The sequence below is a fragment of the Sus scrofa genome, chromosome 10 (genome assembly GCF_000003025.6).
Source record: "Sus scrofa isolate TJ Tabasco breed Duroc chromosome 10, Sscrofa11.1, whole genome shotgun sequence".
NCBI classification, from domain to species: Eukaryota; Metazoa; Chordata; class Mammalia; order Artiodactyla; family Suidae; genus Sus; species Sus scrofa.
In genome coordinates, this window is record NC_010452.4 from 25,052,942 (window position 1) to 25,079,333 (window position 26,392).

Below are 26,392 nucleotides of genomic sequence, written 5' to 3' on the forward strand. Positions count from 1 at the left end.
CAGAAATCCCATACATCCTGTTGCACCACAGTGGGAACTCCAGTACATGTTTTTAAAGGTTGGGAATCACAAGAGATTCCTAAGTGTTAATTATGGGAAAATTATTTGTGTGAAGTTATGGCCATGATAGTTACTTAAATTTGCTGTTCCTGTATTCCCCAAATTGAGGCAGGACTGTGCCCCATCTCAGCAGGAAGTAGCCAGAGCAGACATCACCCCATTCCCTGAAAGACTTGGAGAAAGATAAAACAGAAATGGGAATTTGTTGCCGTAATTCAACCTCTGCTCACTGGTGCCAAATAGAAATGTGGAAACAGAGTTTTGGGTGAAGGAGAAATAATAGCTTTATTGCTTTGCCAGGCAAAGGAGGGTCACAGCAGGCTAATGCCTCAAAGACTGTGCCACCCTAAGGAGAGATGGGGAGGTGGTTTTATAGTTTGAGGAGTGAAAAACAGGGCCACAGATAAGGATCAGGATAGAGGCAAGCTTGCATTGTTTTCAAAGCTGGTGTTCAGTGGTCTGGTGGTCTTCTTCCCAGAATAAGGAATGCTTCATTAACATCTTCCATGTGTTGGGGGGTTTAGTTCTGCAGAAGAGCTCAAAGATATTCTTTGAGGAGGGACCAGGACCCTGCCCCCAAGGCTGCACTATTGTTTCTTGACTGCTCCTCCCTGGGGTCTCTGTATCCCCTCCCTTCCCTGATGAGCAACTGTTTGAACCTGCCCTTTGGAACCCAGGGAAGGTCATGGAGGCTGAAGTGTATTCTCTAAAACAAGAAATGGGGGATGCAGAAAGGCTTGTGTGCCCAGGAGCCTGCAGGGCCCTGCTTGGTTTCATATTTAAAACCAAGTTCCCCTAAAACTGAGTACCTCTGCTGAGTTTATGATTAACCTCTCTATCCAAAATGAACATTCTCTTGTCTAACATCTGTTCTCCTCAGATTGAGAAGTACAATGTGGGGGGGGGGTGGATATGAAACCAAGCAGGACCCTGTGGGGCTCCTGGGCACACAGGTTTTCTGTGACCCCCATTTCTTGTTTTAGGGGAATGGGTTTCAGCCTCCATGACTTTCTCTGAGATCCAAAAAGCAGGTTCAAACAGTTACTGATCAGGGAAGGGAGGGGATGCAGAGACCAGGGAGGAACAGTCAAGAGACAATAAATAGTGCAGCCTTGGGGCAGGGTCTTGATTCCTCCTCAAGGAATATATATAACAATATATTTAAGCCCTTCCACAGAACTGAAACCCTCAACAGAAGGAAGCAGTTGATGAAGTATTCTTCATTTCAAAAGAAGGATCATCAGAACCAATGCTGGGACCACTTAACAGCAGCTTTGAAAAATAATGAAAGCTTTCATCTATGCTGATCCTTATTAATGGCCCTACGTTTCACTCCAAAATTATAAAACCACCTCCCAATTTCTCCCGAGGTGGGCACAGTCTTTAAGGCATTAACCCGCTGTGGCCTCCTTTGCCTGGACAAGCAATAAATCTATCTTTTTCTCCTTCACCCCCAAATAAATAAATAAATAAAACTGTTGTTCCTGAATTTTGACCCATTGAGGGTGGAAGAAAACACACCTATCTAAGAGTGAACAAAAAGAAATTAGCCTATATTCTTAAAGACTCTTGTGACTGGAGTTTTCTTGTGTCAGCAGGTTGAGGATCCAGCATTGTCACTGCAGCTTCTCAGGTTGCTGCCATGTCTTGGGGTGGATCCCTGGCCCAGAAACTTCTGTGTGCTATGGGTATGGCCAAAAAAAAAAAAAAAAAAAAAAAAAAAAGGAATCTCAGGATTACAGAGAACCAAAAAGACATTGAAAGAAAATGCTGGAGTTCCCGTCGTGGCACAGTGCTTAATGAATCCAACTAGGAACCATGAGGTCGGAGGTTCGATCCCTGCCTTTGTTCAGTGGGTTAAGTATCCCACGTTGCCGTGAGCTGTGGTGCAGTTTGCAGACTCGGCTCGGATCCCACTTTGCTGTGGCTCTGGCGTGGGCCAGCGGCTACAGCTCCGATTCGACCCCTAGCCTGGGAACCTCCATGTGCTGTGAGAGCGGCCCAAGAAATGCCAAAAAGACACCAAAAAAAAAAGAAAGAAAGAAAGAAAGAAAGAAAGAAAGAAAGAAAGAAAGAAAAAGAAAATGGTAGATTTATCTGAGAAGTCTATTCCCTTCTAATCTGCATATACCATGGGATAAAAATAGCAAATTGAAATTTAGAAGCATGGAGTGTAAAGACCTAAACTTGGATTTCTTAAAAAAAATCAATTTCACAAGAACATAATGGAGACACCTGAGTTTGAAAATGTCCTCAGTGAAAAATAGGATCTTAATCTCAAAGACCTTTAAGAATGACTAAGGAGGTTTCAGGTACCTGATGGGTTTATGTATCTGGACATTCCTTAGCAATTCTTATTCCTATGACTATAAAAGCATCACTGATTCATCCCACAGGAAATCACAGTGGCTTTCCCTTCTTCCTGACCCCACTCAGAGAACAATTAGGAAAGTAATGCCTTTTCATCCTTATCCAGCATCACATACATAGTTAATGAGTTTCTCTGCCTGGACCATGTGAAGATGCAGCAAAAGTAACTGCCAGTGCTTAGGTTTTATGTCAGTACCCCTAAGAAAAATGACAGCTTTTATTTTCTGTTCTTTGATTCATCTTGATGTTTGTTAAAATGACTGTCAATTCTGTTTCTTGAAGCTACAAAGGGGACAATACCAGCTACCAACACACTGCTCACAGTGAGCACAGTATATGAGGCTACAGACATAAAACAAGTGAAAAAGGAGGTGGAGTAGCATAGCTCATCTAAATCAAAATGCATTTCCTCTTAGAGAAGTTCTTATAAGTGGTCATGATCCTAAATGCTGAAATTCAAGTTTTCCAGAAGTTTCCAGGAAAACAAGCAATTAGATTATGAAATAACATGAGATTGAGTCGAATCTTTAGCAGAGTGTCAACTGTCACCTTTGGTAAAACAATCATTTTTTAAACAAATTGGGCATCATTCAATGTATGTGATTATAAGATCTGACCACAAGGGAGTTCCCATCATGACTCAGCAGAAATGAATCTGACTAGTAACCATGAGGACACAGGTTTGGTCCCTGGCCTTGTTCAGTGGGTTAAGGATCTGGCATTGCCATGAGCTGTGGTGTAGGTCACAGACATGGCTTGAATCTGGCTTTGCTGTGGTTATGATGTAGGCTAATGGCTACATCTCTGATTCAACCCCTAGCCTGGGAACCTCCATATGCCACAGGTGCAGCTCTAAAAAAAAAAAAAAAAAAGTACCTGACCACAAGGATCCCCAAATGTAACATCTTAAGTGATATAAGAGTGAAACATCACCAAGACCTTTTGCTAAAGTGTTCTCTGTACAGAGTCCAACTGATAAAATCTAAGGTATTCTATTTCTGACAGCTCAGCAACACAGACAAATAAACCTTAATATGTTCTGAGTATACAGCATTTAATACTGTGTATAAAGACAATGAGAGCTTCTTTAGGAGATGGTTCAAATTCAGTTAACATTGTTGACCTCTTATCAGGGATAAGACTCTGAGCTCCCTGAGGGCAAGCATGTATTGTGTTAGTGATGAAAATTTGGGGAAAAAGTGTACAGAGAACACTTTAACAAAAGCTCTTGGTGATGTTTCACCTTTACATCATCTAGGATGCTATATTTGTAACCCTCATGGTCAGATCTTATAATCACATACACTGAGTAATGCCAATACATTGGCAGTACTAGGTGATTTCCTCTCTTTGTCACATTTAAGCTCCACTTCATGGATAAGCAAACTGGGGCTCAGAGCACTCAAAAGCTTATTGCCCAAAGTCACAATAGTGACAACTGTCCTCTGTCCTCCCTCTTAGCGCCCTGGCCATCTGGATGTCAGAGCAGAGCTTATAGGCCTGATGAGTGAGGCGGGAACCAAAGTAGTATTTGGCAGGCGGTTGTGTCTGCAGTCCTCTGGTGGATGAGGTGAGGCTTGGTGTAAAGTTTCAATCCCAGTTGCTGCTAGGATGAGAGCAAGAGCCAGTCTGGCCAGTGAAGATGGTATTTTCACCCTCAGGTTTGGAGGCAGGAAAGTGGCTGCTCAAGGAGACTGTAGGAAGAGGGAGGCAGGGAGAAAGTGAAATAGTTCAGGATGCCCTGCAGGGAAAGCCTGGGGAGGAGGTTTTTGAGAAAAGCTATGTGTTATGGTGTATGCATGTGGGTGGAAAAGGAATTTTCTGGATTCAAAGCAAGGTATAGAAAAGACAAGTTTATTGAGGCAAGAGACACTGTTAACACAGTGGGCTGACTTCTTGATAATCAGGGAGATGCATGGTCATGTCTGTTTTATAGCCTGGAGACAAAGGAGAGAGAGGAGAGGTCTCACCATGCACCTATTGACCTGCTGATTGGTTGGGGAAGGATGGGGTCTTTGGATACACTTGCTGGTTGGTTGGGGGTGTATATTACCCCTATAGGGTTGGGTAAGGCATGGGCCACATACCTTTCCTATCGGGGGCAGGAAGGAGTAGGCTAAGTTGCTGGGGTAGGGAGATCCTTTGGATCATTGTACCCATTACACTGAGACAGGAGGGATGCTAAGGGCCTGGTAATTCTTATCTCAGCTGGAGGCTTTTTGAGTTTTATCTCCTTGAAGAAGCCTTAAATCCTACACTAAGGAAGAAAGACACAGGCTAAAGCTGTAGATAGAGAAAGCACCACTTAAGAGGAACTAGGGAGCCATTGGACTGCATATAGCCAAAAACCCTCTTTTTTTTTTTTTTTTTTTTTTTTTGGTAATCACAGTGTTCCTGTCCTTCAATGTAATGTCTTGAAGCAAAATGTGTGCTCATTGCTCCCTGCCCCCTGCTTCCTGTTGCTCAGGTCCAGTAGCTTCACTCCTTCATGAGTGAACAGCACCTTGCTTGCCCCTGAGAGCATCCAAGTTCAACCTCTCCTGAAGCCCTCCTGAAGCCCCAAAATGCTTCCTTACTCAAAGAGAACAGGAAACAGAGCCACCATGCTTCAGATTCTTCAAAGCCTTCTGCCTGATTTCCTTTGGACTTACTCTGATTTAATTCATTCCTTGGGTGTGTAGACACCACTCTGCTTTCAGCTGTTTCTCTTAACCTAATTCACAATTACACAACTATGCTGTCTTAGAATAAATCCTCCTTTCATATCTAAACCACATTTTTTTCCAAATAAAATGAAGGTGAAATGATGGGATGATGTGAGCAGTCTGCATTCCTGAATAGGCCTCTTTTTTTTTTTTTAATGAAAATCTTTTTAGAATAAAGTATTAATTCTAAATTTCAAGAAAAAAATTTAGTGAGTTCCTATTTGACCAAACTATACTTTCTCTGAATACTGGATACCTAATATGAGCTTTGAATTTTTTTTTTTTTTTTTGTCTTTTTGTCTTTTCTATGGCTGCACCCACGGCATATGGAGATTCTCAGGCTAAGGGTCTAATTGGAGCTGTAGCCGCCGGCCTACACCAGAGCCACAGCAACGCCAGATCCGAGCTGATTCTGCGACCTACAATACAGCTCATGGCAATGCCGGATCCTTAACCCACTGGGCTAGGCCAGGGATCAAACCCGCAACCTCATGGTTCCTAGTCGGATTGGTTAACCATTGAGCCACGATGGGAACTCCTGAATTTTTAAGAACATTTTCCATAAAAGAATGTGAAAATCAGTCTTGCATTACCTTTTGTCCACCTAAATTGCAAATCTGCATTAACATCTTCCTCCCATTCAAAGCTAGTGCTATTTTCTTTTCTAGCATTTACACAGGTGGAGGTCACATCAGGAAACTGAGAGGCCTTAGTTTTCCACAACTTGAATTCATGTGTGAGTGTGTCTTTTTAGAGCCACAGATGGAAGTTCTCAGCTAGGGGTCAAATCAGAGCTGTAGCCACTGGGCTACACCACATCCATAGCAACATGGGATCTGAGCCACATCTGTGACCTACACCACAGCTCAAGGCAATGCCAGATCCTTAATCCACTGAGTGAGGCCAAGGACTGAACCTGTTTCCTCATGGATAATAGATTCGTTTCTGCTGAGCCATGATGGGAACTCCTCCTGCAACTTGAATTAAATCCACAGGAAACCTAATTACACTCATCCCATACTCTAGTTTTATGAATGAAAATTTTGAATCTGATATATTCTTTAAAAAACTGATCTATGCTTTTATTGACAACTCTTTCAATATCAAGTGAGTAGGAATTTATTAGCAATCTGTGTACTGAATCCATTATCCAAGGATGGAAAATAAATGGGATGTATGCCCTCAGAAGATAAAGCATGTGCTCCCATTAGGCTGCAGGATGGACTCTGCTCCACTCTTCAGAATGTAGGTGGGGATCAGAGAGAGCCTGGAGAAACTCCAGGGCACAGTGCCCTTGACATTATCCTGGCACAGTTTTGCCCAAGTCAGTTATGGCTACAGAAATTATCAGATAACTAGAATATTGGTCTAGGAGGAAAAAGAGAAGGAGTGGGAAAAAAAATAAAATAAAAGAATGAGTTCCTAGGGAAAAAAAAAATCTTTACAGAATACTCAAATCTGCTAATCAGAAACAAGACAAGGATGTCCACTTTCACCACCGTTATTCAACGTAGTTTTGGAAGTCCTAGCCGTGGCAATCAGAGAAGAAGAAGAAATAAAAAGAATCCAAATTGGAAAAGAAAAAGTAAAACTATCACTATTTGCAGACGACAGGATGCTATACCTAGAAACCCCTAAAGATAACACCAGAGGCAGAGCTTCCATGCCTGCCCACTTGCATCTCTCACAAGCATCCTATCTCAATAAATCTATTTCTTGCCTATCAAAAAAAAAAAAAAGACAGCCCCAGAAAACTATTAGAACTCATCAATGAATTTGGCAAAGTTGCAGGCTACATATTTAATACACAGAAATCAATTGCATTTCTATATACTAATAATGAAAGAACAGAAAGAGAAATCAGAGAAACCATCCCATTTATAATTTCATCAAAAAGAATACCTAGGAAGAAACTTACCTAAAGAGACAAAAGACCTATTCTCTGAAAACTATAAAATGTTGATGAAAGAAATCAAAGATGACACAAACAGGTGGAAAGCTATAATATGCTTTGGATTGAAGAATCAATATTGTCAAAATGATTATACTACCCAAGGCAATCTACAGATTCAGTGGAATCCCTATCAAATTACCAAAGAGATTATTCACAGAACTAGAACAGAATACTTCAAAATTTGTATGGAAACACAAGAGTGAACAGCCAAAGCAATATTGAAAAAGAAAAGCAAAATGGAGGAATCAAGCTTCCTGACTTCAGACAATGCTACAAAGCTACAGTCATCAAAACAATATGGTACTGGCACAAAAACAGAAATATAGAGACCAATGGAACTGGATGGAAAGCCCAGAAATAAACCTAGGTACCTATGGTCAATTAATCTATGACAAAGGAGGACAGAACATACAATGGAGGAAAGATAATCTCTCCAATAAAATGTGCTGGGAAAACTGGAAAGCTACATTTAAAAGAATGAAAGTAGAACACTAACACCATTACAAAAATAAACTCAAAATGGATTAAATATAAGGCCAGATACTATAAAACTCCTAGATGAAAACATAGGCAGAATGCTCTTTGACATAAATCACAGCAACTTCTTATTTGATCCACCTCCTAGAATAATTATGATAAAGACACAAACCATTGAGACCTAATCAAACTCAAAAGCTTTTACACAGCAAAGGAAACCATTAAAAAAACAAAAATACAACAAAAAAAAAATGGGAGAAAAAACTCTGCAACAATCCAACAGCAAAGGGCTTAATCTCCAAAATGTACAAACAACTCATGCAACTCAACAACAAAAGGACAAACAACCCAAGTAAAAAATAAGCAGAAGATCTAAATAGACATTTTTCCAAAGACATATGGATGGCCAACAAGCATAAGAAAAAATGCTCAGTATCACTAATTATTAGAGAAATGCAAGTCAAAACTACAATGAGGTGTCACCTCACACCACTCAGAATGGCCATCATTAACAAGTCAAGAAATAACAAATTCTGGAGAAAAATATGGAGGAAAAGGTATCCTCCTTCACTGTTGGTGGGAGCGTAAATTGGTACAACCACTATGGAAAACAGATGGAGGTATCTCAGGAAACCAAATATAGAACTACCATATGATCCAGCAGTTCCACTGCTGGGCATATATCCAGACAAAATTTTCATTGAAAAAGATGCGTGCATCCCTATGTTCATAGCAGCACTATTCAAAATAGCCAGCACATGGAAACAACCTAAATATCCATCAACAGATGAATGGATTAAGAAGATGTGGTACATATATACAATGAAATGTTACTCAGCCATAAAAAAGACAAACTAATGTCATTTCCAGCAACAGGGATGTAATTAGAGGCTCTCATACTAAGTAAAGTAAGCCAGAAAGAAAAAGACAAATACCATATGATGTCACTTATTTGTGGAATCTAAAATATGGAGCTGATGATCCTATCCAAAAAACAAAAACAAAACCAGAAACAGATCATGGCCAAGGAGAGCAGACTTGGGGTTCCCACTGGGGAAAGGGGAGGGAGTGGGATGGATGGGCATTTTGAGGTTTTGGGGTTTTTTTTTTTTTTTGTCTTTTTTAGGGCCACACCTGCAGCATATGGTGGTTCCCAGGCAAGGGGTCTAATTGGAGCTGTAGCCACTGGCCCATGCCACAGCCACAGCAATGGGCATCAAAGCTGCGTCTGCGACCTACACCACAGCTTACAGCAATGCCAGGTCTTAACCCACTGAGCAAGGCCAGGGTAGAACCCACAACCTCATGGTTCCTAGTCAGATTCGTTAACCACTGAGCCATGATGGGAACTCCAATTTTGAGGGTTTTTTTGGATGCAAACTGTTATATTTGGAATGGATGTGTAATGGGACCCTACTGTATAGCACATGGAAATGTGTGTGATTGGATCATATTGCTGTACAATAGAACTTGATTGAACATTGTAAATCAACTATACATTAATGATAATAATAATAAAAAGAAAACTAAGGTTCTTCCTACTTAGGGACATTTATACATCCCTCCAAGTGGGAATTTCTTGCCACTTCTTTAGTACAAGAATCAGAGTCTATTATAATATAATAATAATATAAATAAAATATTCTATACTATTCTGGATTATAAACAATTCTATATTATAAATTATATGTTCTATATAGTTCTATAATATACAATTACTCTTCTGTATTACAAATATAAAATCACAGATGTGTTATTTATTCCCTGAAAGCTTTTCTGAGCTTCTCTCACCCCTACTCCCCTGGGCTGCTCTGGGCAATCCCACTTGCATGGGATCACTGGGACTCTGTAGCAAGGGAGGCAAGATCCAGGTCCTTTCCACTCTCCAGCCAGAGCCAAAGCTCTTGCCTGAGCAGGTGGTCAACTGTAGGCAGAGAAGGCTCTGTTTTGCAGTCCTTTGCATCTATTAAGTTCTGGAAAATGGGCAGTGCTTAGGTAAAAAGTAAATGCTTTTTAGTATTAAACATGTGTATTTTCATGGGACATATACACACATGCCACACAATCTTGCTCTGGATATGGCCAATTGCAGATACAGTGATGAGGACTGGTAGAGTAGAGGGCATCCACTTTGAGGATGGACAGGCCTACATCCAAATTCCTGCTCTTTCATGTTCAGCTATGAGGCTATAAGCAAATTCTGTCTCTTAATTTCCTCATCTGAACAATGAATTCAGAATCACCCATCACACAGAATTGTAGTGAGGATCAAATTGGACAGTGTGTAAGAAATGCCAATTACATATTATATGCTCAATAAATGATAGATGTTGTTAATTTTTGAGGAAGGCTGGAAAGAGCATAACATTTATTGGGTGCCTGTTGTTTGCCATGCCAAGTTTGTATTTAGAGCTTTAAATACATCACCTTGGAGTTCCCATTGTGGCACAGTGGTTAATGAATCCGACAAGGAACCATGAGGTTGAGGGTTCAATCCCTGGCCTTGGTCAGTGGGTTAAAGATCCCACATTGCTGCGAGCTGTGGTTGTAGGTTGCAGACTCGACTCAGATCCCGCATTGCTCTGGCTCTGGTGTAGACAGGCGGCTACAGCTCTGATTAGATCCCTAGCCTGGGAACCTCCATATGCCACAGGAGCAGCCCAAGAAATGGTAAAAAGACCCAAAAAATAAATAAATAAATAAATATACCACCTTGTTCTACACGCAAACACACACACACAGAGAGAAAGAGCTGTGATGTAACTGTTAAAGGATTTTTTGTTTTGTTTTGTTTTGTTTGTCTTTTTAGGGTCATACCCATGGCACATGGAGGTTCCCAGACTAGGGGTCTAAATGGAGCTATAGCTGCGGCTACACCACAGCCACAACAACACAGGATCCAAGCCACAGCTGAGACCTACATCAGAGCTCATGGCAACACTGGATCCTTAACCCACTGAGTGAGGCCAGGGATCAAACCCACAACCTCATGGTTACTGATCAAGTTCGTTAACCACTGAGCCACAATGGGGACTCCTGTTAAAGGGTTTTTTTTTTTTTTGATAATTTTTAAGTTAAAATTATGACTCTCATACTGATATAAAATAAATTTGTGTCAAATAGTTAACTTATTATATTTAATGAAAAAACTAGTAAGATATTACAACTGATTCAAGGAGAATTCAGAAAAACACATAGTCAAGAATACTGAAATGAGGATTTCCTGCCTGGCGCGGTGGGCTTAAGGATCCAGTGTAAGTTGCAGCTGCAGCTCAGATTTAATCTCTGGCCCTGGAAATTTCATATGCTGTGGGGGTGGTCATCAAAAAAATTCTGAAATGAATTTTTAAGAAGGTGAAAATTGGTTGATATTCACAGGGATATCAATTGCATTCCACTGAACAAAATATATTTGAGTCTCTGTTCAAAAATAATTCATATTGCTATATTTTTTCTATAACTTAACAGAGTTGAAAAAAATAGCTCGAAGACAATGAAAAAGGCAGGCACTTGTAGAATCAGATAAACTGGAAGCATTATTAGATATCTTTTGTATTTTGTTCATTTCAAAAATTTTCACGATATTTTCTGCATTAACCTTTATTATCCCATTTTCAACTGAGAAACAAAATCATAGTGACTGTGTAAATTGTCTACAGGCACAAAAAGTGTAATTGGCAGTGTATGGATTCAAACTCATCTTTCATAACTTCAAAATTAGAGTGGCTTTGTTTGAAGTACTTGGAATTTGATTTTTCTTTTATTTTTAGAGGATGAACAATCAATATATCCGTCGAGAAGTCTTCTGCTGTGAAACTTGCCATGAGCTCAAAGCTTCTGGGAGAAAGAAATTAGAAAACAGACTTGTTACCGGGAACTGGAAGAAGATGACAGGGAAGGAGTGCCCTGGGAAAGTATGTGGATTGTTTCTCTGCTCTTTTTAGAGGTAGATTTCCCCAGAAATATACCAGATGTAGAGATGGGGGAAACTAACTTATTTTCATTACCCACTGTCCTAAGAATACAAATTTTGGAGATGGTATGATCAAATCAGTGTAGCCACAGACAAAAGGAGAATGAGGCTTAGAAGGAAGACATTTATTATACTCACAACCTTCAGAAAGCGCATCCCTGCATGCCATGCAGGGCCACAGGGGAAGCACCAGGTTTTTGACAGATGGCAGTAGACAGAAACAAAGGAAACGGCTATGCCAGAGCCTTTATTGGGATTTCTGAGGAAAAGTCAAGGCAGGGCAGAGTAAACAGCTTAAGGTTGGCTAGCTTGAATAATTCCCAATAGTTTGAGGATTTAAGGATGATCTGGTACGTGGCCTGGCCCTGGAATGATATAGGACAGGGGAAATATGACTTTATGTCTAAGAGTTAGATAAGGAGGTCGTTGGGGCCACAGACTTAGGATTGGTTAACACACAGAAGAAAGGGAAGGGCAGTCTTTCTGTGGCCAGAAAGCTTTTTATTTTTATTTTATTTTATTTTTTCATGGCTGCACCCATGGCATATGGAAATTCCTGGGCCAGTATTGAATCCAAGCCAGAGCTGCAACCTATACCACAGCTTCAGCAATGCCAGATCTTTTTGCCAACTGTGCTGGGCCGGGGATCAAATCCTCATCTCTGCAGCTACCTGAGCCAAGCCACTGCGTTTGGATTCTTAACCCACTTCAGCACAGTGAGAACTCCAAGAAAGCTTTTTAAGGTGTCAGTATATCATAAAATATAGAAAACTAAAGACATAATTCATCTACTCATTTATTTTTGCCACCATCTACCATAGTATACCAGGGTTTATCAACCTCAGCACTATTGATATTTATGACTTTACAAATCTTTGTTAGTGGGGTGGTTGTCTTATGCTTTGTAAGATATTTTAGTAGCACTTCCCTTAAAATGTTGGGATGCTGGTAGGACTCCCCCACTGTGACAACCAAAAACATCTCCTGATATTTCCAAACATGGATGGCAAATTTGCCCCTGATTGAGAATCAATGATTTATGGATCTGAATGAGGTTTTTAGTGTATAAACAAAAATAAGTTTTTGTTATTTATGTCTTAGTGATCTGAAAAAAATCTCTTTCTTACCCTGCCTCTGCTACAATCCCCAGCACATGAGGTTATACCAAATTTCAGGGTTAAGTCACAGATACTTATAAGTGTAAAATACTCCACATCTGAGATGATGCATATTAAGATCCTCGGGGGAAGGATAATGTGGGTTCTTCTCATTGGCAGTTGAACTTGTTCTGGCCAAAGGAGTCTGCCAAGAAGGGAACATTTACTTATGTGAGAAGACGTGTGTCACATCACTCTGACTAAAAGGGCCAGCACCTGTCCTTACACTTGTAGTTGCCTTGGAGCAGATGGACCAGCTCAACTTTTCAGGGACTGTCTGGATTCTCTGTCCCTACAATGGGAACAGCCCAGCCAGGCTGTCTGTTTGCTAAGACACCACTCACAAGAGGAGTGACATCTGTATGTTCTACTGGACAGCAAAGGCATGTGCCTCCATGTTACTGAGGTGCTGAGCTAAAAACTTGTAATTCGCATGTGTTGAATTGAAATTAACTTCTAAAAATCTTTCTCAGCCCCTAAGGGAAAATAGGCTCTTGGTATACCCAAAGAAGAGCTCTGCCATCATTCCAGTTACATTCTTTTTTTTTTTTTTTTTTTTGTCCATTTCTAGGGCCACTCCCGAAGCATATGGAGGTTCCCAGGCTAGGGGTCTAATCAGAGCTGTAGCCACCGGCCTACACCACAGCCACAGCAACTCGGGATCCAAGCCGTGTCTGCAACCTACACCACAGCTCACGGCAATGCCAGATCCTTAACCCACTGAGCAAGGGCATGGATCGAACCCGCAACCTCATGGTTCCTAGTCAGATTCGTTAACCCCTGAGCCACAAGAGGAACTCCTCCAGTTACATTCTTGGTTGTCCAGCAAGCAAAACCAGATTTTTCTAGATGCTAGAAGGGTCACATGTTAGAACACCCAGTGCTGGAGAGGCCAGGGGAGTGAGAAGAGTAAGTTGTGTGGTCCCTATCATCTTCCTTCCCCAGTCCTTGGCCTACAAGCCTACTGGGAGCCAGATCCCTGCATGACCCCTGTATTGGGTCTTCCTTTCCAGAAGCCCTGGGGTGTAAGATTAAGAGCAAAATTTGCAAATATGATGTGATTTTTTAAAAAATACATATCTACACTTTATCTATAGTACAAGGAAAATATTAGAAGAAAATATGCTAAGATAGTAAGAGGATTATTTTTGACTAGTGAAATGGCAAACTTTGTATGTATGTGCTCTCCTATTTTTTCCAGTTTCTGCAATGATACTGTGCCATTTTATAATTAGGAAAAGAGGAGTTCCCATCTTGGTGCAGTGGAAATGAATCTGACTAGGAACTATGAGGTTGTGGTTTGGATCCCTTGCCTCTCTCAGTGGATTAAGGATCCGGCATTGCCATGAGCTGTGGTGTAGGTCACAGATGCAGCTCAGATCAGGGGTTGCTGTGGCTCTAGCATAGGCCAGCAGCAACAGCTCCAATTAGACCCCTAGCCTGGCAACCTCCATATGCCGAGCATGCAGCCCTAAAAAGACAAAAAACAAAAATAAAAAAGAAATAAATACTTAGGAGTTCCTATCATGGCTCAGCAGTTAACAAATCTGACTAGGAACCATGAGGTTGCAGGTTCTCTCCCTGGCCTCACTCAGTGGGTTAAGGATCCAGCATTTCCATGAGCTGTGATGTAAGTCGCCGATGCTACTCAGATCCAGAATTGCTGTGGCTCTGATGTAGGCCAGCGGCTATATCTCTGATTAGACCCCTAGTCTGGGAACCTCCATATGCCACGGAAGTGGCCCTAGAAAAGACAAATATATATATATATGAAGTTAGTAAAAGAAAAGCAACCAGGAGTTCCCGTCGTGGCCAGTGGTTAACGAATCCACTAGGAACCATGAGGTTGCGGGTTCAGTCCCTGCCCTTGCTCAGTGGGTTAACGATCCGGCGTTGCGTGAGCTGTGGTGTAGGTTGCAGACGCGGCTCGGATCCCACGTTGCTGTGGCTCTGGCGTAGGCCGGTGGCTACAGTTCCGATTGGACCCCTAGCCTGGGAACCTCCATATGCCGTGGGAGCGGCCCAAGAAATAGCAAAAAGACAAAAAAAAAAAAAAGAAAAGCAACCAATTGCAATTGGCCCATAGAACAAATGCAATAATTCTCCAGGCTCTCATGTGCCTCTGAAAAGACTCCCTTCAGAGTTTGGAGGAATTTTTCTCTTCCTTCCAAAGCCAAGAGAATCTTCAAAATGTGCTCATCTTCATCTCCCCCAAATGATGTTTAAAGACCTGAATAGAACCATTGCATTGCTCAGAAAAGAGGAAGATCAGCAGGGGAGTAAAGGCAACTTCCCAGGGTCTCCTCTGTTCTCAAGCCTCACTTACCAGAGCTGTTGCCCTTATCAACTAGGAATATAAAACTCAAAAAGCCTTCCTAATTTGGTAAACAATGAGTAACAAAATAGTGGTTTTTAATTACTCTTACTAAACAAGGCAAAACAAAAACACACCCACAAGAACCAAGTTGCCCAAAAAAGATATGAATGTTTTCAAACCCAAACCAGAATGTCAGAATATTTCCTTAAATACTGCTCTCTCTCTCTCTCTTTTTTTTTTTTTTTTTTTTTTTTGGTCTTTTGTCCTTTTTAGGGCTGCACCCGTGGCATATGGAGGTTCCCAGGCTAGGGGTCAAATCAGAGCTGTTGCTGCTGGCCTACACCACAGACACAACAATGCCAGATCCAAGCCAGGTCTGTGACCTACACCACAGCTTCACAGCAACACCAGATCATTAACCCACTGAGCGAGGCCAGGGATCAAACCTGCAACCTCATGGTTCCTAGTCAGATGCATTTCTGCTGCACCATGACGGGAACTCCAAATACTGCTTTTCTAAGCATAGAGTTTGAAATGCTGTCTAACTAGAATAATTATCTTCCAGCATACACTTGTAGACCAATGAATGGCACAAATGCTTGGGTTCCTATTTCAGTTTTCTGGGCGATGGCTTTCTAAACTGCACATATATAAATGCATCCCATGAAATACACATATAACCCTGACACCCCTTTTGTTGTGTGTGTGTGTGTGTGTGTGTGTTTTGTCTTTTTAGGTCCGCACCTGTGGCATATGGAGGTTCCCAGGCTAGGGGTCTAATCAGAGCTACAGCCACCGGCCTATACCACAGCCACAGCAATGCCAGATCCAAGACACATCTGCGACCTACACCACAGCCCCTGGCCACGCTGGATCCTTAACCCACTGAGCGAGGCCAGGGATCGAACCTGCAACCTCATGGTTCCTAGTCAGATTCGTTTCTGCTGCGCCATGAGGGGAACTTCCTGACACCCTTTTTTAGTTTACCTTCCATTGATAAAAGGCAAATTCCACCCACTTGACAAGCAAAACATGTTCTAAATGAATAAGAGAAGACCAAAACTTCAAAAATTTTCACCAACGCATTTGCCAATAGTAGAACAGAGCCAATAATATCTTATGTTCCTCAGCAAGGCTAAGCAGTATGGGCTTGTGCCAAAGCTGGATGGAGTGGAAACAGGTGTTTTACTATGGACATGCTCATCAGCACATGCCTGCTGTTTCACTGACTGAGGAGTGTAGCCGAGCTGTGGAGAATCCATTTATTTAATGGATTTAATGTGTGTAGAAGAGGCCCTGGAGGCAAGATCACAAGTCAAAGTGGGTGGCCTCAGAACTGGAAACATTTTAGTAACTCTCACTATAGCAAAAACAGCACAGCAGGCATGTTCCTCTGGAAAAGTTGAAAACTCTTTGCAAATAACTGATTGAGCCAATTTGAGAGAAATCAAGTGTACTATAGATACAATGAGCAAAGCTCTTAGTTTGTTGGGACAGTCTAGGTAAATATATATCATTTTGTTATCATTATGGATTGTGCTCCCTTTTATTTTCAAAAGTATCTCAATTTAGATGATAAATTATATGAACACCTAAATCTAGATAACCAGGCTGTACAATGCTTATATGAAAAAAAAAGTTTTAATGCAAGAAATATATCTTCAACATACTGCTTCAGAATTAGCACAGCTCACAGTGTCAAGTATGCATTAACTTTGGTGGACTTGAGTGGGGAGAGGGGTTTATTAGGCTTCACCCCAAGATCATTTACCTTCCTCTGCTTTGATTCCTGCTTATCAATTATGTCCATCAGGATGCTTTCAGCAGTGGTAACAAAATATCCAACTCATGGAGTTCCCAAAATGGTACAGAGGAAATGAATCCAATTAGGAACCATAAGGTTGCAGGTTCGATCCCTGGCCTCACTCAGTGGGTCAAGGATCCAGCATTGCCATGAGCTATGGTGTAGGTCACAGATGCGGCTTGGATCTGGCATTGCTGTGGCTCTGGCATAGGCCATAATCTGTAGCTCTGATTAGACCCCTAGCCTGGGAACCTCCATATGCCACAGGTGAGGCCCTAAAAAGACAAAGACAAAAAACAAATCCAACTCATAATCTCCTAAACAGATGAAATCATCATTTCAAACTTTTTATAAGATTGAGCCTACAAAAAAAAAAAATGTAGGAGTTTCCATTGTGGCTCAGCTCTAATGAACCTGACTAGTATCCATGAGGATGCAGGTTCAGTCCCTGGCCTCACTCAGTGGGTTAAAGATCCATCCAGCATTGCCATGAGCTTCGGTGTAGGTCGCAGAGGCAGCTCAGATATGACATTGCTGTGACTATGGTATAGGCCAGCAGCTGCAACTCTGATTTGACCCCTAGCCTGGGAGCTGCCTTATGCTACAGGTACAACCCTAAAAAGACAGAAAAAAAATAATTGAGTCTACCAAAAATATCCAGTGTGAAAAGTTTTAGGTTTGTTTTTTGTTTTTGTTTTTTTCCATTCAGACTTATTGGGTGAGGTGTGTGGCTTGTGAACTGAGTTGTTCAGATCAGTGACCGGAAGCTGGCCTGTGACCAGACCAGCTAGTGATCTGCAGGTCAAAGGGAACTAGGATCAGGCCCACGTCTCCCCACCAATGACAACCAACTGTAACGTCATGTTCATTACTACACAGGATTAGGGTCAGCAAAAGCATCATCTGACTTTTCATATTCAAAGTGCAGAGGTTATGGAGTTTCCGTTGTGGCATAGCAGAAACAATATGACTACTGTCAGTGAGGATGAAGGTTTGATCCCTAGCCCCGCTTAGTGCGTTAAGGACCTAGGTTTTGACGAGCTGTGGTGTAGGTCGCAGACAGAGCTCTGATCCCAAGTTGCTGTGGCTGTGGTGTAGGCCAGCAGTTGTAGTTCAGATTAGACCCCTAGCCTGGGAACTTGCATGTGCCATGGGTGAAGCCCTAAAAGGCAAAAAAAAAAAAAAAAAAGCAAAGGTTATTATTATAGTGCTGAAATCCGAAGTGGGAGATCCAGGACTCATTAAAATATTCATGCCTTGATGACAAGGATTCTTATTTTACCACTCTTTGTTTTTTGTTTTTTAGGGTCATGCACATGGTATATGGAAGTTCCCAGAGTCTAGGGGTCTAATCAGAGCTACAGCTGCTGGCCACAGCCACAGCCACAGCAATGTGGGAACCTAGCTGCATCTGTGACCTATACTACAGCTCAAGGCAATGCCAGATCCTTAACCCTCTGACTGAGGTCAGGGATCAAACCTGCATCCTCATGGATGCTAATTGATTCGTAACCACTGAACCACAATGGGAACTCCTTACTCCTCTTCTTTACATACTGAGGTAGACTCAGAGTGCCTTCAAGATAACTTGCTATTGAGAGTAGAGTTGACCAAGAGCTCTACCTGCTGCCTTTCTGGATTTGCCATGAGGCCACATTTACCCCCAGCTTCTTCTAGTCAATGCTGAGTATGGCAGGGGCTCACTAGTCCTGGGAAATTCTTGCCTGACAGGTCCTGGGCAACTTTTATCAGGCACCTCATTAGCCCAACCCAGGCTTTCTTTGAACTGTGCTGTAGTTTGGAGTTTTTCCTGCCCAATCATTCCTTCCTTCTCTCTCCCCTTTCACAAGGATTAGACCAGCATGCTAGTCTGAAGGCTATCCCTAACTACTTCTGTTCCCTCCTCACCTCTGTCACTTTATTTTTCATGGGTGATTCCTCCAAATCTGCTTCTTGGAGGACCCAAGCTGATACAGATATTTAGTGTCTGTCAAGCACATGATAGAAAAAACCAACTATGTGCCCAGTAGATCTTCCCTGGTTCCCAGTAAGGACATTGTGATTCTGGTTTATGGTGCTTTAAAAAAAAATGCCACTTTTTAGTCAAATCTCATACTTTTCAAGCAGAATCTGTGTTCCTAGATATTAATTACAAGTCCTCCACAAATCAAGTGAATCTAGAACAACAAATTATTTGAAAAGTGAGGTCAATATTTCCAGGCTTTGTGGGAGGAAAAAATGTTCTCTTCAAGCTTCAATGCCAGGGGGGGTTTTGCCTTTTTTTTTTTAGGGCCACCCTGGAAGCATAAGAAGACAGGCTAGGGGTTGAGTAGGAGCTGTAGCCACCAGCCTATGCCACAGCCACAGCAACTCAAGATCTGTGCCAAGTCTGTGACCTACACCACAGCTCACAGCAACACCAGATCCTTAACCCACTGAGCAAGGCGAGGGATAGAACCCATGTCCTCATGGATGCTAGTTGGGGTCGTTAACCACTAAGCCACAACAGGAACTCCCAATGCCAGTTTTATTGCTCTTCTACCAGTTTTTTTTTTCTTCCTTTTTAGGGCCACACATGCAGCATATGGAAGTTCCCAGGCTAGGGGTCTAATCAGAGCTGCAGCTGCAGGCTTACACCACAGCTCATAGCAACACCAAATCCTTAACACACTGAGTGGGGCCATGGATTGAACCTGCATCCTCAAAGATACTAATCAGATTTCTTTCCACTGAGCCATAATAGAAACTCCCTGTCCAATTTTTAAGAACCATCTTTCTCGTGTTGGTCTTGCTTACTACAAAATAAAATGTCCATATATATGCATATTCACCAGCTTACTGAGAACACAAAGATAAAGGGAAACAACGTAATGGTGAAAGATATTGACCACACCCATTTCAGGTCAGGAAACAGTCTAAATACTTATAAAACAAGATTTAGTCGAAACTTGGGTAGATAGAACCTTGAATCCTTCACCATCTAGCAATAAATAGTGAAATAGCTACTATAAAAAGTGAATCACTGTGTCTGTCATAAACTCCAAATTCCTCAACTCTCTTCCTAGAATAAATTCATCATTCAAAATGTGTTAATTTGGCTCCTCCAAGAAGCAGATCAAAGCAGACAAGTTTGACACAGAGGGAAGCACCTGTGAGAGAAAAATGAGAAGCTCGTTACGATATGCTAGTAACCATTATTAACAATAGGCTCTCTGTGGAAAAAATATATACACATATATGCATACCTAAGTTTATTATAAATCTTACTGGCATAAAGATGTGTAACACACTTCCCAAATAAGGAAACATACAATGCTCTTTATTAAAAATTTCATCCTTCTACTGGTTTTTGCCAACTTTTTTTCTCTGTAGCCAACTTATGGTCACAATTCAGCCATGATTTGACAAATTCAGCCATGATTTGACAAAATCAGACAATGAATAACTACTTAAATACTATCTAATTCAGCAAAGTCAAATTGTTAAGAATGATAGTTTTCTAGAGCTGGTAGAGAATTCCTTTCTTTTTCTGTGTGTGTGTGTGTGTGTGTGTGATTCTCAATATAATAGTTTCAGAAGACAGGGCACACTTCTAAGCTTAATCTGCATTATTAAAATTTTCTCAGAGTTCCCGTCATGGTGCAGCAAAAACGAATCGGACTAGGAACCATGAGGGTTCAATCCCTGGCCTCGCTCAGTGGGTTAAGGATCTGGCATTGCCTTGAGCTGTGGTGTAGGTCGCAGACAAGCCTTGGATCTGGCATTGCTGTGGCTGTGGTATAGGCCAGCGGCTATAGCTGCGATTTGACCCCTAGCCTGGGAACCTCCATATGCCACGGGTGCAGCCCTAGAAAAGACAAAAGCAAAAACAAACAAAAAAGTAGTAACTATTTGTGAATCCCGTGCATTGCCACTACTCAGTTTTGCCATTGTGTGAAAGCAGTCACAGACAATAGGTCAACAAATGGGCAGGGTTGTATTCTGATAAAACTGTTTACAAAAACAGGTAGCTGGACAGCAGGATCTCTGGGCAACACATTTTCATGCTCACTTGTTGCTGGAACTCAGCCTCTGCTCACTGGTGCCAAATAGAAATGTGAAGGAGAAAAAATAGCTTTATGGCTTTGCCAGGCAAAGGAGGGTCACAGCAGGCTAATGCCTCAAAGATTGCGCCCCTCTAAGGAGAGACTAGGGGGTGGTTTTATAGTTTGGCACGTGAAAAATAGGTCACAGATAAGGATGAGGGTAGAGGCAAGCTTGCATTGTTTTCAAAGCTGGTGTTCAGTGGTCTGATGGTCTACTTTCCAGAATGAAGAATGCTTCATTAACATCTTCCACTTGTTGGGGACTTTAGGTCTGTCTTCAAAGATAGTGTATTCTGTATTCCTAGAGGAGGAACCAGGACACTGCCCCAAGGCTGCACTATTGTTTCTTGACTCCTCTTCCCTGGGGGTCTCTGCATCCCCTCCTTTCTCTGATTAGCAACTGTTTGAACCTACCCTTTGGAACTCAGGAAGGTCATGGAGGCTGAAGTTTATTCCCTAAAAGCAAGAAATGGGGGCCACAGAAAGAAAGCCTTGTGTGCCCAGGAGCCCACAGGACCCTGCTTAGTTTCAATACCAAGGAAAAGTTATTACCCCTTTAATTAATGATAAATCCACATTATATTAACACTGATAAACTTCAATGAAACACACAGACAGCAACCCTTATTAGTGCGCTTTAAAAGATCCCAGAAGATAAAAGTCATGTGGAGGCAGGTTTGGTTACAGAGCCTTTAAGAGATAAACAAGGGAAGCTTGTGAGCTTGGATATTCCCCAGGTTGCTGGGGTTGATTACATATAAAATGACAAGATGATTACTTAATAATCATAATGAAGGAATGTAATTATTAAAATTACCACTAGATGGATCTCAATGGAAGGTCATATATGCTCAATAGATAATCGCTTTTTTTTTTGGTCTTTTTTGTCTTTAGGGCCACACCTGTGGCATATGGAGGTTCCCAGGCTAGGGGTCTAATCAGAGCTGTTGCTGCCGGCCTACACCACAGTCACAGCAACACGGGATCCTTAACCCGCTGATTGAGGCCAGGGATCAAACCACAACCTCGTGGTTCCTAGTCAGGTTCGTTTCACTGAGCCACGATGGGCACTCCCATTACTTATTAAACAAAGTGTGCATGGATCTGTGAACTGAAGTTTGGCACTGGCCATCAGCCTCCACATGGAGTAAAACATGAGCCACTGCAGCTACAAACCCGCAGCATCCTCTGAGTGGGCCTCAGAGTGGAGACCCAGAGTGAGAAAACTGGAAGAACATGCCTTCCGATAGTCAGGCGTTTTTAGAAGATTTTATGTGCCCAATTCTTGCGTCTCCTCATATCTAGAAAAACACTAAAATCCTTCATGGTGATGTCCACTCCTTGTGACTGGTAGTGACCTTCAGGAGATCAGCAACAAACTTGTAAAATGTGTGTGCTGCAAGCACCTCCCTCTCACCTTTATCATATCCTGATTCCCCCCCCCCCCCCCCCGCTTTTCCTCCTGGGATGGTATTTCAGCCTGCCCTGTAGTTAACAATAAAAGAATGCCACAGTCACCTGTGAATGCATTCACCTCCAAGAGTGAGAGCCAGTGAGTCCTGCAAGCTGTGAAAACTCGGGATACTGCCCCTGATAGCAGAGGTGCGTATCAAAGGAATGATTTCCCAGGAGCTCACACCTCTTTTTCCTGCTCCCCATCCTTTGTTGCAAAAACTCCTATATATCCTCGCTCCTCCCTCATCACCTTGGAGCAGTTTCTCAGGGCTACCTGAGATGCTGTCTCCTGGGCTTAAGTCCTAATTTTGCTCCAAATAAAACTTAACCTTCAACTTTGAGGCTGTGTATTTTTTTTAGTCGACAGAGCTATGTGTGAGGGAGCTGCCCACTAAGGGGTGCACAGCAGCTACTCTATCAGAAACTGCTAAACTGTTTTCCCAACTGACAGCATCATTTTGCATTTTAACAGCAATGTGAGATAGTGCCAATTACCTAGCATCCTGGCCAACACTTGGTTTGGGATTTGTTGTGAAAATTTTTTGGTTTGGCAGGTGGGGGTTGGATTTTTAGTTTTGGCCATGGGGAGGTGGGGGATATGCAGGGAGACGGTTTTGCTTTTGTCTCTTTGTTTTAGTGATTCTGTGAGTGGTACCTCAAGTGGTTTGGGGGGTTTTTGGTTTTATTTTTTGTCTTTTTGTCTTTTGAGGGCCGCACCTGAAGCATATGGAGATTCCCAGACTAGGGGTCTACGCCAGAGCCACAGCAATGCCAGATCAGAGCCACATTTGTGACCTACACCACACTCATGGCAACACTGGATCCTTAACCCACTGATTGAGGCCAGAGATCAAACCCGAACCTCATGGTTCCCAGTCAGATTCGTTTCTGTTGAGCCACGACAAGAACTCCTCAAGTGGTTTTAATTGGAAATTTCCTAATTATGGTGAGTGTCTTCATGTGTTTATTTGCCACTCATGTAACTTCTTAAGTAAAATGTCTGTTCAGATATTTTGCCCATTATATTGTTCATTTTCACACCATTGAATTTGAAAATTTTTGTATCCTGGAAACATGTACCTTATCAGATACGTAACTTGCAAGTATTTTCTCCCTATTTGTGGCTTGTCTTTTATTCTTTTTACAGTGTCTTTCACAGAACAAATGTTTTACTTTTGATAAAGTTCCATATTTTTCTTCTTTCATGAATTATGTTTTTTGTATTGTATATAAGAATTTTTTCCTTATTGCTAAGTCATGAAGACATTATTTCGTGGCTTTTTTCTTGAAGTCTTGGTCTTACATTTTACATTTAGTCTATGGTCTATTTTTAGTTAATTTTGTAAAAGATGTGGAGCATGGCTCAAAGTCCATTTTTAAAATATGGATATATAATATTCCAAAACAGTTTACTACAAAAAAAAAAACTTCCTCCATTGAGTTGTCTTTGCCTCTTGTCAAAAATCAATTGGCTAGGAGTTCCCATCATGGCACAGTGGAAGCGAATCTGACTAGGAATCATGAGGTTGAGGGTTCAGCCTCACTCACTGGGTAAAGGATCTGGCGTTGCCATGAGCCGTGGTATAGGTCGCAGACATGGCTCGGATCCTGTGTTGCTGCAGCTGTGGCATGGGGTGGCAGCTGTAGCTACGATTTGACCCCTAGCCTGGGAACCTCCATACGCCACAGGTGCAGCCCTACAAAGCAAAAAAAAAAAAAAAAAAAATCATTTGGCTATATTTGTATATACTTATTCCTAGACTCTTTTTTTTATTAAAGTATAGTTGATTTACAGTGTTAATGCCTATTTCTGCTGTGCAGCATTGTGACCCAGTCATATATATATATAGAAAGACAAAAGAAATAGATTAGCCAAAACAACTATATATATATATATATATATATATATATATATGACTGGGTCACACTTTATTTTTCTCAAATTATCTTCCATCATGGTCTCTCCCAGGATAGTGGATATAGTTCCCTGTGCTATTCCATAGGACCTCATTGCTTATCCATTCTAAATATAATAGTTTGCATCTACTAACCCCAAATTCCCAGTCCATCCCACTCCCTCCCTCTCCCCCTTGGCAACGACATGTCTGTTCTCTCTGTCTTTGCAGCAGCATGGATGCAACGAGAGATTCTCAAACTAAGTGAATTTAAGTCAGAAAGAGAAATACTATATGATATTGCTTATATGTGAAATCTAAAACATGGCACAAATGAACCTACCTACAAAATGGAAACAGACTCAGATATGTTTCTAGACTCTTTATTCTCTTCCATTACTATCTTGATAATTAAGTCTTAAAATCATGTAGTGTGAGTCATCCAACTCTCTTCTACTTTAAAATTGTTTTGGCTAATCTATTTCTTTTGTCTTTCTATATAAAATTTAGAATCAGCTTGTCGATATCTTTGGAAAAAGTTGTGCTGGAATTTTGATTGGTATTACATTGACTCCACATATAAACTTAGGAAGGAATAAACTTTGGAGAAAAGTACATGTTTGTAGACTGCTCTTTTTTCTATTGACTTTTTCTTCATTAATATGTAAAATCCATGTATTTCTCTTAAAAATAGTCCTCAAGAGTTCCCATCATGGCGCAGCTGTTAACGAATCTGACTAGGAACTATGAGGTTGCGGGTTCGATCCCTGGCCTTGCTCAGTGGGTTAAGGATCCGGCATCACCATGCGCTGTGGTGTAGGTGGCAGGCGCAGCTCCCATCCCGCTTTGCTGTGGCTCTGGTGTAGGCCGTTGGCTACAGCTCTGATTAGACCCCTAGCCTGGGAACCTCCATATGCCATGGAAGTGGCCCTAGAAAAGGCAAAAAGACAAAAAAAAAAAAATAGTCTTCAGAAGGAAAAAAAAAACCTTCACTGGGCCAGCAGAGGTAGGAAACAAATGCACTAACGCTTTATATTGTTTCCCCTCCTCAGGCTCCGAGAAGAGTGGAAGCAGAGACTGGAGAAAAGGCTGAGGATGTTGGACAATCCTGATGGGAAGGAAAAGCAGACCAACACTGTAGGCTGAAAATTACCTGCCTCCTCTACTTCAAAGATAACAAGCCACTGAGGGCACTTTTCTAGGAGAAAAAACTAGCACCCAAGTTATGTTGACTTACTAAGCAGGACACTCTCTATTTGCTCTCCCATTTGTGAGGGGATTTACATGTGAAACCTCCCCCAGTGCTAATGGGAGTCCTTATCCAACTCAATCCTCTCTGCACAGAGAATAGGATGACCGCCAATGAAATAGGAAGCTCAGGTTATCTAATATAAAAATCTCTTGGAATTAGCACTTCCCAGTGTTCAAAGATCTATGTAATAGAATTGATTTCCACATTTTCTTCTCATTTTGAAATCTGAATGTTTAATCCAAGCTTGCCAGGGGCAATGACCTTGTGGAGAAACTGGCTTCCCTATGTCTTCTGGAAAAACAGAGTCATACAATCTTCCCCCCCCACCCCCCGATTTGGTGAATGTAGAAATACTACTGCTGTTGTTATGAAAAGAATAGTTTCTTAACAACATGGTTTGAAAATGAACCGAACTAAATTATTTTCTGTTCCTATAAATTGGGTTTATTTTTCATAAACAAGCAGAAGCATGCAGTGAAAGTAAGATGATGCTTAATAAACTTGGTTTGTCGTGTCCTCACTGCTCTATGTGTCCTGCATTAACTCCCTCACACCTGCCTTGGTTAATTCTCTGATGCTTAGACCAAGTGTCAGCTGCCCTGAGACATATTCTGGAATTTGAAGTCTCTTTCAGGAGTTCCTATGGTGGTTCAGTGGGTTAAGAACCTGACTAGTATCCATGAGGATGCGGGTTTGATCCCTGGCCCTGCTCAGTGATTTAAGGATCTGGTGTTGCTGTGGCTATGACATAGACCAGCAGCTGTAGCTCCGATTCAACCCCTGACCTGGGAACTTGCATATGCCATGAGTGTGGCCTTAAAAAGCAAATAAATAAATAAATAAATAAATAAGTCCCTTTCACTGTAATCTGCTCTCAGGCTCAGAGCA

The 26,392-nt window shown here is 41.6% G+C and overlaps 1 long non-coding RNA gene across 1 annotated transcript in view; it reads left to right on the forward strand.

The window, feature by feature from the left end:
- LOC100525248 overlaps positions 1-26,018 on the forward strand; it is a 44,214-nt gene extending 18,196 nt beyond the window's left edge. The window contains exons 2-3 of the long non-coding RNA XR_002336286.1: positions 11,337-11,480; positions 25,305-26,018. This is a non-coding gene — a long non-coding RNA (uncharacterized LOC100525248). The remainder of the gene's footprint in view (positions 1-11,336; positions 11,481-25,304) is intronic.